Here is an 11,897-nt window from a genome sequence, read left to right on the forward strand (position 1 = left end):
AAAAACACGTGTAAAAATCCAAAGCCAGAGAGAAGTTTAGATTCACACCTCTCTGGAGTGGTATTAGGCTGTTTCTGATGCATGCAATGTAGTAGCAAGAACCAAAATTTAAAATGAGAGTTTGACTGGAGTTTGGCTCCCAGCCTTGCTAGTTCCTGAGCATGTGACCTTGGCAAATAACATAATCTGTCTTCAAATAACATAATCTGTCTTGACCTCAAGCTTCTCATCTGTCAAATGGCGATAATAGCACCTGCTCCACAGGTTGCTGTGAGAATGGGATTAGCTAATAGATATAAAATTTTGGCCAGTGTGGGGCTAGGTTTTAAATAAGCCTGATTGAAGCTGTCAGTGACCAAAATCTATTCTTTTTACTTAGCCCAAATCTTTCTTGCTGTCTGTGAATATACATCAACTGGATCGGTTCAACAGAGTTTTACTCAGTTTCTACTTTGGGTCATTGTAGATTCAGGCACTGTGACAATATGAAAGAAGTATGCCACAGGGATTGAAAAGTAGAAGTTAGTTGGGAAGAGAAGGTTAAAGAGGTATTTGTCTCTTACTTTGTTTTTGTTTTTTGTTTTTTGTTTTTTTGAGACAGAGTCTTACTCTGTCGCCTGGGCTGAAGTGCAGTGGTGTGATCTTGGCTCACTGCAACCTCCACCTCCCAGGTTCAAGTGATTCTACTGCCTCAACCTCCTGAGTAGCTGGGAGTACAGGTGCCTGCCACCACACCCAGATAATTTTTGTGGTTTTAGTAGAGACAGGGTTTCACCATGTTGGCCAGTCTGGTCTTGAACTCCTGATCTCAGGTGATCCACCTGCCTCGGTCTCCCAAAGTGTTGGGATTACAGGCGTGAGCCACCGCGCCCAGCCTCTCTCTTACTTTGTATGTATATCTTCAACTCCATCTGGTCTATAGAGCTCCTGTAGGAAAGGATCTGTAAAACAGGTCCTCTCTTTAATCCCAGTAAGATTCCCAAGTTTCTGATTTAGAGTAGGTGCTCAGCAAATCCCAGTTAAATAGAACCAATGAAAGTTTGGGAACTTACAGCAGATTTTAAACACTAGTAAACACATACATAGATTACAGGGGTTATCAGAAGGAAAATCTATGTAAATCAGGGAAGGTTTATGGAGGTAAGGTTGGAAGGTTCAGCTTTTGTAGATGCTGTCAAAGAACTTTCAAAGTGGTTGTACCTTTTTATTCTTCTACCAGCAATGTATGAGAAATGAATATAGAGGGAATTTTCAGACTTTTTAATTTTAGCAATTCTGGCAGGAGAGGAGAGATATTCCATCATGGTTTTAGTTTGCATTTTCTTGGTGACTAATGATTTTGAGCATCGTTCCGTATGAGTGTTAGCCATTTGAATATCCTTTTTGTAAAGTGTCTGTTCAAGTCTTTCTCTCACTTTCAAAAATTATATTGACTATTTTTATGTATTATGAATGCAAGACTTTTGTTGGATTTATCACCTGTGAATCTCTTCTCCGAGTATGTGGCTCAACCATTTACTCTTCACGGTCTCTTTCTATGGAAGAAGTTCTCAATATTAATAAAAAATAGTATGTCAAATTTTTAAGGGTTAGTTCTTTTTGTGTACTATTAAAGAAACCCTTACCTAATCCAAGGTGATAAAGATATATTCCTAATTTTTTTTTAGCTTTAATTTTAGGTTTGGGGGTACATGTGAAGGTTAGTTAATGTAGATAAACTCATGCCATGGGGGTTTGTTTTACGGATTACTTCATCACCCAGGAATTAAGCCCCCAAAATATGGGACGCTTCACAAATTTGCATGTCATCCTTGCAAAGGGGTCATGCTAATCTTCTCTGTATTGTTCTCATTTTAATATATGTGCTGCTGGAGCAAGCACAAGCATTTTTAAATGAAATCTTCTTTCCTCAGCCAAAAAGAAATGCATGCATATGGTTTAAAAAATCCAAAAAGTCTGAAGGATAATGAAATGACAACTAAATCCTCTAATTGTATGACCAAGTTCTTCTCCCCAAAGGCAACCACTGTTAACACTCTTTTATACAGGCTTATAGATATTTTCTATATATATAGTTATAAAAACATATGTATGAATATTCCTTTTACTTATTCACCAAATGGTACATATTAATAAGACTGTCCTGTACATTACTATTTTTGTTCAACAGTGTATCTCAGCAATCTTTCCCTATTGACCCCTTTGAAATGACCTCACTCCTTTTAAGGGCTTGCAGATAATTGTTTTGTATACAAGCTTTATAATTTAAAGCTACTGACCCCTCCTAAAGGGATCGATTAGGTTGTGTTTAGTCTTTTGTTATCACAAACAGTGCTGCAATAAACATCCTTGTGCATAAGACTTTGTGTGAGCAATGAAATGACTTGTTCCAAGGATATGGGTGTTTACAATTCTGTTAACTCTGGCCAAATTATCAAAAAGGTTATATTGGCTTATACATACTCCAGCAGCATATGAGGGTGCTTTTCCTTTCTCTGGCGGGGTAGCATTTTTTTTTTTTTTTTGAGATGGAGTTTTGCTCTTGTTACCCAGGCTGGCGTGTAGGGGTGCGATCTCAGTTCACTGCAACCTCCACCTCCTGTGTTCAAGCAAGTCTCCTGCCTCAGTCTCCTGAGTAGCTGCGATTTCAGGTGCCCGCCACCATGCCTTGCTAATTTTTTTTTGTATTTTTAGTAGAGATGGGGTTTCACCATGTTGGTCAGGCTGGTCTTGAACTCCGGACCTGAGGTGATCCACCCACCTCAGCCTCCCAAAGTGCTGGGATTACAGGTGTGAGCCACCACACTTGGCCCGATTTAAATAAGAAGAGCAATGAAGAGAACACTTTTCATAGAAGGAACAGCATAAACAAAGGCTTAGAGTGGAGTTTTCCAACCTCGGCATTATTGAGTGTTTTGACTGAATAATTCATTGTGGTAAGGACTGTCCTGGGCATTATAGGATGTTTAGTGGTATCCCTGGCCTCTACCTACTAATGCCAGTAACGAGCCACCCTCTCTGCCCCTTAGGTGTGACAACCTAAAATGTCTCCAGACGCTGCCAAATGTTTTGTAGGGGACACAGTTGCACTGGATTGAGAATCATGACTTAGAGGTTGGGATGTTCAGGGCTCAGGCTGTGGGGGGATTGGGGTGTGTGTGTGTGTGTGTGTGTGTGTGTGTGTGTACAAGTGCACAGTGAGCACAGGGAAAAACCAAGAAGGCTGGTGGGGTGTTAACCCTAGAAAGCTTCAGAGTTAGTTTGAGGAGAGATGTATTTCTTCTGTTGTTTTTCTCTCCTTTCATAAAAACCCACATTGCAAAAACCCATCCCTTTTCTTCTTTTTTTTTTTTTTTTGTTGATGAGGAGAGAAAGCCACGCACTAACCCTTCGTCCTCTTCGTTATTAGTGAGCAACCCAGGGCAGGCGCTTTGAGTGCATACAGGTTGTTCATGATCTTTACTATCATTGTAATCTCACAACAACACATGGGGGTCCTGATCAGCATGCGAAGGGCTGGTCTACAGATGGGGAAATAGAGGCTCAGGGAGAGAAGTTGAAGCCATTGTCCTTTCTGGCCCTTGGGTGGCTGTACATCTCCACAGCTCTACTCTGAGAGGCTTGAGCAGCCGGCTTTGCTGCTGCCATTACTGAAAGCCCGGTGTAAAGTCATTTGGATGATTTTAGTCATTATTTCCATCATCTGTTGAACCTCAGAATAGGCTTTAAGTCATTATTCTTTCTCTCCTCACGATTTGGTTTATTTTTGGAAGTGAAATCAATGGATTGTCTTTTGCTTTCTTTCAGAAACCTCTTTGCTGCGTTTCTAACCACACCCAGGAGTAGGCATGTGGTTAGATGCTCATGGAATGTATGACAGCCCCTCTCTGGCTCAGTTTCCTAATGGGCCAGATGATAGCTATGCTCCTGTGCTGTGCAGGTCTCAGTGTGTTATTGTTAAGTTCACTGCCTGGCAGAGATAACGTGTTAACTCATAGTAATAAATAACTATGAATATGTGACTTCAGCTTCTAATAAAGTACCTAGTCCATAGTAGGAGCTCAGTAAATGTTTGTTGAATGGAGAAGTATATAATCACATGGTTATCTGGGAGCAGTACCACCCAGGCAAGTGGAGCACCTGCCTTAGGTCCTGGGCCTCAGGGGTCTTGCACTTTATTTATTTATTTAATTTTTTTTCTTGAGACAGAGTCTTGCTCTGTTGCCCAGGCTGGAGTGCAGTGGCGTGATCTTGGCTCACTGCAACTTCTGCCTGCTGGGTTCGAGTGATTCTCGTGCCTCAGCCTCCCGTGTAGCTGGGATTACAGGCGTGTGCCATCATGCCTGGCTAATTTTTGTATTTTTAGTGGATATGGGGTTTCATCATGTTGACCAGGCTGGTCTTGAAGGGGTCTTGTACTTTAGAATGCTGTCCTTAACATCTTCTAAGCCCTTCCAGTGATTAAGACTGGCCAAGGCCAATAGTGCCAACCAGACAGGGTGCTCTAGGCCCGGCCTCCACTGTGTCAGCCCCAGTCCCTGTTTTCTCTCCTTTGGAATGCTCTTCGATTCTCTTCTTAGTACAGGGGGTCAACCAGATGCCCTAGGAGACCTCTAAGGTTTACACCTATGAGATTGTCTCAGGGACCCCGACCAGGCCCAATTCCAAAAGGGCTTCTGGGAGAAAGGATCTTTTCTTCCAGCCAGAGAGTATTTCTTTTGCAGTATCACAGGAAGTTGAGTGATCAGAATGGTGCTTAAACATTGATTTTAGGTCACTCAAATTGTTTATATATACAGGGACCCCACAGAAAACATTTGCATAGGCCTTCACATGCCTTAGGGCTAATCATGTCTAGTAGATCATCATTCATTCATTCAGGCAGTCATTCAATGAATTCATGCCTTCAACTGACCCCTCAATTAACTAGTGTAGGCTGTTATTATTATTAGCAGAATGAACACATGCACCAGACCCCAGGCAAAGAAGTGGAGAACCCAGCCAGTGTATGAGTTGGTTAGCAACATACAGTAGGTCATTACCACAAAGGACATAACATCGGAACTTAGGTCTTAAAGAATGGCCAGAATTTTTCCAGGAGGGATATGTCACGTTTAGCGAGGAGAAAATAATTATATGGGTCTAAAGGCTGCAGTGAGGGCTGGGAAGACATGGCACATGAGTTGGAAAGACAGATGTGGCCACAACATGAAGGGCCTGTTGTTAGGCTGAGGTTTCTGCACATCTTTTCTGAAGACATTGGAGAGCAATGAAATGTTTTTTAGCCAGGAGGGAGATGGTTAGCTGTCTAGATTAGAAAGTTCGTCCCAAGGGCTGGGTGTGGTGACTCACGCCTGTAATCCCAGCAATTTGGGAGGCTGAAGCAGGCAGATCACATGGTCAGGAGTTTGAGACCCGCCTGACCAACATAGTGAAATCCCGTCTCTACTAAAAATAGAAAAAATTAGCCGGGAGTGGTGGCGGGTGCCTGTAATCCCAGCTACTCAGGAGGCTGAGGCAGGAGAATCACCTGAACCTGGGAGGCAGAGGTTGCAGTGAGGCAAGATTGCACCACTGCACTCCAGTGCGAGACTCTGTCTCAAAAAAAAAAAAAGAAAAAAAGTTCATCCCAATTGGCGGTGGGCTGTGTGGACTGTGTGGATATTGGGTTGGAGGAAAGCAAGACAGGTGTCAAAGTGACTCCTCTGGAAGTTCCAGCCAGGTATAAGGCAACCAGAGCCTGGTGAAAGGTGGCAACCCCAAGAAAGGAGGGCTGGGAAGTCACAGATAGTCAGTTCCCAGACTCTGAAAGATTCTGAGAAGCAGAGTCAGTACCTCCTCTCCACGAGGTTGGCTTCTTTTGTAATCCAGCTGCCTGGCTGAGCACTTTCTCCTTTCTTTCCCTTCTAATCACTTTTCCCTTCTCTCCTAATCTGATGACATGAGACCAGCTGTTGAAACAAGACTCTCTTCTGGATGGAGAGGAAGCTGAAATCAACAGCATCCTAGGCAGTCCACCCTCAGGAAGACCTTCCCAGAAAAGCCTGCAGAGCCTAGACAGAGGCAGGGATTATGTGTTCAGTCTGCATGGAAAAGCTTCTGGACTTATCCCAAGGAGCTCTGCTAAGCAGCTCAGAGACCTTCAGAGTGGCCTCAGGCAGGTGGCCCCAGCTTCTTCGAGAGTGAAGGAGAGGGGCCTGTGGTTTCTGTTTCATGACATGCACCCACTGCGCTGGTCCGAGAACCCCCTGCAGGATTCGTCTTCACCCCAGAGTGTACGGATCCCCATCAGGACTGGTTGCATCTCTGGAAATGACCTCAGTCTTTGGAATATTTGTTCTTTTTGGCTTATCAAACAATGTCCTCGTTTTGCTAGAGGAAAAGGGAAAGAGACTCTCTGAACAAGCAGGCCATCCTTTGTTCTGGGCCCATAAATCTGGCGCGAGCACATGTCCGGCCTTCCCACCCCCCACCGCATCATTGTCCCACTGCTGATTAATAGGTCAGAGCTAACTTTAAACTGGCATTTCCTGCCCAGTCCCTCTCCCTGCCTTCAACCCTGCCTGGCTCTTCTTTAAAAATCTGCTGTAGTTTAGAACATGGTTTCACTCTGTCCCGTGGCCTCAGCTTCACACTGTGTTCCAAGGTGACTGCGTTAAGTTTGGTCAAAGCCGTCTGTGCTGTTCCTGAGTTGGCAGAATAAGGGCCAAGGCAGGGGGTGGGCACACAGCTGAGTGGGGGCTGTCTCAGGGTTTTTGAGCCACAGCTGGCCTATCTAGTCTCAGAAGCACATACCTGGGCATGATCAGAAGGGCTGCGTGGAGAAAGGATGTGACAATAAGTGTGACATGGTGTTTTATTTTGCCTTTGTTTTTTTTCATGTACTGCGACTGAATGGTGTCTCAACCATGCAAAATAATGTAGAAGAGTGGGTCCCGACGTGAAGATGTTCTTGATGTTGACTGAATAAGGAAGGATACAAAAACTGAGTATCTCTATTATCTAGCCAGACAGTTTTTATAGTAACTATGTTGTACTTGGTTAACAAGGAGGTATACCTCAAAAGTGGCTTTAGTTTGAGTTGTCTCTTTTTTTTTTTTTTTTTTTTTGAGATGAAGTCTGGCTCCGTCACCCAGGCTGGAGTGCAGTGGTGTGATCTTGGCTCACGGCAAGTTCCACCTCCAGGGTTCAAGTGATTCTCGTGCCTCAACCTCCCAAGTAGCTGGGATTACAGGCACACACAACCACACTTAGCTAATTTTTGCATTTTTAGTAGAGATGGGGTTTCACCGTGTTGACCAGGCTGGTCTTGAGCTCCTGACCTCATGATCTGTCCGCCTCAGCCTCCCAAAGTGCTGGGATTACAGGCGTGAGCCACTGTGCCCGGCCTGAGTTGTCTCTTAACTCTGGGGTAAGCCACGGCATCTCCACCTATGACTACAACCTCCTGCTTGTCAAGAACCCAGTTAATAAGGGTTCCAATGGCATTTCCTACCTTAGGCAGTCAGGCTGAAAACCGGCTGATGGGACAGTAACAGCCACGTGTGAAAACCTACTGATATCAGGCTGCAGCAGAGGGGAAGCCAAAGAATCTTACGTAGATTATCTCACTTAGGAGTTGCAACAACCCATTCTTATCCCCACATTACAGGGAGGACATGAAATTCAGAAGAGGATAAGAAGCTGGTCCACGGTCATGCAGCTAGTCCCTGAGAGTGAAAATGTCGATTCACTCTGATGACAGTAGCTGTGCTCTTCCTAGTGTTCTCTTTTCCTGATGGCCAACCTAGGGTTCTGAAAACACAATTACCTTGCAAAATGCTCAGGAAGCGGCCAGGCACAGTGGCTCACGCCTGTAATCCTAGCACTTTGGGAGGCAAGGTGGGCGGATTATGAGGTCAGGAGTTCGAGGCCAGCCTGGCTAACATGAAACCCGTCTCTATTAAAAATACAAAAATTAGCCAGGCATGGTGGGGCGTGCCCGTGATCCCAGCTACTCAGGAGGCTGAGGCAAGAGAATTGCTTGAATCTGGGAGGCGGAGGTTGCAGTGACCCGAGATTGTGCCACTGTACTCCAGCCTGGGTGACAGAGCGAGACTCTGTCTCAAAAAAAAAAAAAAAAAAAGGTTAAAAAAAATGCTCAGGAAGTTCAGCGAGAGACCTTCCACATGTCTGCATCTGCTGGTAGCTGAGAGCCTGGCTGGAAGGTCAGAGAGGCTGGAAAAGTGATGAGGTCCACTGTGCAACCACAGGGGCACCCCTTACACTCAATGAATATGCCTCTTTTACTTCAGCTTGGGGTCTGAGACAACTGTGCGCTTCTGGACCCCTAAGCCCTTCACAGTAGTGACATCAAGGATAAAGAGGCGCACAGAGCTCTCGTGGCCTATTTCTCTGTTTTTTCCCCCACATTGTCAGCTGACCAGGAAAATGGATTCACCAGAAATAAACAGGCTCCCAAGCATCCCACAGAAACAAACGATGAGTGACGTTGAGCGAATCTTGTTAGGATCTTCAAAAATCCTGGTTTTGGGAAGCCCTAATTCCTTCCACATTTCGATCACTGGACTCTTGGAATTAATAGTGTTCTAGACTGGTGGCACGAAAGTCTGAGATACACTGAAATCACTCACGAGACTTTTTGTTTTAAAAGGCAAAATAAAACAAGCTGTTATGCTTGTCACGCACCTTCTCCCTGTGCAGTCTCCCAGTGGTGTTTAGGTGTGATCATCCAAGATCAGATGTGCCAGAGTTACTATTGAAACTTTTGAAATTATGATATCCAAAAAGAAAAATACCAAAACCGCCCTCAATCTCATCACAAAGATAAATTTGTTGTTGACATTTTGGTGTATTTTTCTGTTGTGTGTGTGTGTGTGTGTGTGTGTGTGTGTGTGTACACATCTATCTATAGGGCCAGACAATAGATCTACCACTGTGCCTTCGAATCCATGAGGCACTGGCTCTAGAACCAAAATCCACAGACATTCAAGTTCCTTATATAGATAAAATGGTGTAGTATTTGCATATATCCCACGCACATCCTCCCATATACTTTAAATTATCTTTAGATTACTTTTAATACCTACTCCAATGTAAAGGCTATGTAAATAGTTGTTATACCATATTGTTTAAGGAATAATGACAAAAAACTCTGTATATGTTTAGACAAGGCCATCCTTTGATTTATTTATTTTATTTTATTTTTTATTTTTTGAGATGGAGTCTCTTTCTGTCACCCAGGCTTGAGTGCAGTGGCGTGATCTCGGTTCACTGTCACCTCCACCTCCCAGGTTCATGGAATTCAACCTGCCTCAGCCTCCCAAGTAGCTGAGATGACAGGTGCCTGCCACCATGCCCAGCTAATTTTTTTTTCTTTTTTTTTTTTTTTTGATATGGAGCCTCGCTCCTGTCGTGCAGGCTAGAGTGCAGTGGCGCGATCTTGGCTCACTGCTATCTCCACCTCCCGGGTTCAAGTGATTCTCCTTCCTCAGCCTCCCAAGTAGCTGGGATTACAGGTGTCCATCACCACACCCGACTACTTTTTGTATTTTTAGTAGAGATGGGGTTTTGCCATGTTGGCCAGGCTGGTCTCGAACTCCTGACCTCAGGTGATCCACCCGCCTTGGCCTCCCAAAGTGCTAGGATTACAGGCATGAGCCATCTTGCCTGGCAGCCCAGCTAATTTTTGTATTTTTAGTAGAGATGGGGTGTCTCCGTATTAGCCAGGCTGGTCTCGAACTCCTGGACTCAAGTGATCTGCCCAGCTTGGCCTTCCAAGGTACTGGGATTATAGGCATGAGCCACCACACCCGGCCATTTCTAAAGTATTTTTGATCTGGGATTGGTTGAATCCGTGGGTGCAGAGCAGAACCCACAGATACAGAGGACTGACTGTACTCAAATAGGATTGTACTATGCATACTCTTTGGTATGCTCCCTCACTCAGTCAATATCAGGAACATCTTTCTGTGTCAGTACCTTCTTCTACAACGTCATTTTGCATGGTTGAGTAATATTCTATGATATGGATGTATCGTAACAGTTTAAACCCACTTCCAATTTTGCCGACTGCTTCTGATTTTGGTTAGTCTCAAGCATTAATTTGTTGAGTCCTTTCTATGTGCTGAATGCTTTGCAAATCCTATGACTTGATGGGAGACAGTGCCTGGTGGTGGAGAGGCTTCGGTTCAAATTCCATCACTGTTCTTTCCTAGCTCTTTGACTAAGTTACTGAACTTCTCTGGGTCTCAGCTACCTCCTGTGGAGAATATGGGTAATGGTACTCTCCTTAAAGGACAATGGTAAAAATGATACAGTGAGAAAAGACACAGAGTGTGGCCCAGAGCAGGCTCACAGCAAATGGTAGCTGTCATTGCTGCAGTGGAGGGTGTCCTGTCCCATGTGAGGAAAAGTGGTCAGAGGCAGTGTTTGTGTGGGACTCAGAGTCCACGGTTAGCCCTGAAGGGACACAGTTGGGCTGAGCAGACAAAGTGGGGAGACTTGCAAACACCTGCTCTGGAATCCATTGCCCTGGGCCTCTGCTTTCATTATCCAACATGGAGCCAGGAGTCTGGGGAAGGACAGATGGTAGAGACTGCAGTGGAGAAGTGCTATTGACAAATTTGTTGGCATCTGGGCACTGAACTGGGAATAGGAACTGTGAACCTTACCAGCTGGGTTTGCTCAAGGTTGTGCTGCTCCAGGTTGGCTGTGGAGGTGCCTCCAGGCCTTTTGGCTTCCTCCAGCTAAGCATGAGGTAGGAGTTAAGGGCTTAGGTTGGGAAGTCTCAGACAGATCTAAGATCCAGTCTCTGCTCTCATTTCTCTGATATTCAATCTCTTTATAAAATTGAGACAATAATACTGCCTCGGCTTGGTGTGGTGGCTCACATTTGTAATCCTAGCACTTCAGAAAGCCGAGGTGGGTGGATCACCTGAGGTCGGGAGTTCAAGACCAGCCTGATCAACATGGCGAAACCCCATCTCTACTAAAAATACAAAAAATTAGCTGGGCGTGGTGGTACTTTCCTGTAATCCCAGATACTTGGGAAGCTGAGGCAGGAGAATTGCTTGAATCTGGGAGGTGGAGGTTGCAGGGAGCCAAGATCATGCCACTGCGCTCCAGCCTGGGCAACAGAGTCAGACACCATCTCAAAAAAAAAAAAAAAAAAAGCCAGCCTCATAGGGAGGCTATGAAGATAATGTGAGCTAATGTATGTGAAGCTGACACCAGCTCAGGGCTAACCTGAAAACACACAATAAGTGGTGACGGCAGGTTTTCTTATCCACTTGTCCTACTTTTCCCACCTGCTCAAAGACGCTGTACCTGCTGGGCGCGGTGGCTTACGCCTGCAATCCCAGCACTTTGGGAGGCTGAGGCAGGCAGATCACCTGAGGTCAGGAGTTCAAGACCAGCCTGGCCAACATGGAGAAACCCTGTCTCTACTAAAAAATACAAAGTTAGCCAGGCATGGTGGCGCATGCCTGTAATCCCAGCTACTCCAGAGGCTGAGGCAGGAGAATCGTTTGAACCCAGGACGCGGAGGTTGTGGTGAGCCGAGATCACGCCATTGCACTCCAGTCTAGGCAAAAAGAGCAAAACTCTGTCTCAAAATAATAATAATAATAATAATAATATAAAAAAGAAAGAAAGAAGCTGTACCTTCTGCCTCTGCTTGGTTCATGCAGACTTTGCCAATGGCCTGGTGTTTAGAGAGAAGGCAACGGCAGGAAATCAGGGATGAGGGGAAAAGGGAGGATGAAGTCTGAGCTCGAAGCCTTCAAACAAACCTTGAGATTCAAGGTTCTGTTCCAGGCTGGATAGAGGCTACTGGGAGATGGCTATGACCACACAGCTGGTATGAGGGTCGGGAGAGATACTTGGAAGAAAACAAT

General features: G+C 45.0%; 1 non-coding gene across 1 annotated transcript; it reads right to left on the reverse strand.

Annotated features, from left to right (window-relative positions):
• Window positions 1-1,774: 1,774 nt before the first annotated feature.
• LOC119619236 (U6 spliceosomal RNA) lies at window positions 1,775-1,881 on the reverse strand. The gene has a single exon (XR_005235652.1). It is a non-coding gene; the product is annotated as a U6 spliceosomal RNA (small nuclear RNA).
• Between the last annotated feature and the right edge of the window lie 10,016 nt (window positions 1,882-11,897).

This window comes from Chlorocebus sabaeus, chromosome 12 (assembly GCF_047675955.1).
Source record: "Chlorocebus sabaeus isolate Y175 chromosome 12, mChlSab1.0.hap1, whole genome shotgun sequence".
Taxonomy (NCBI): domain Eukaryota; kingdom Metazoa; phylum Chordata; class Mammalia; order Primates; family Cercopithecidae; genus Chlorocebus; species Chlorocebus sabaeus.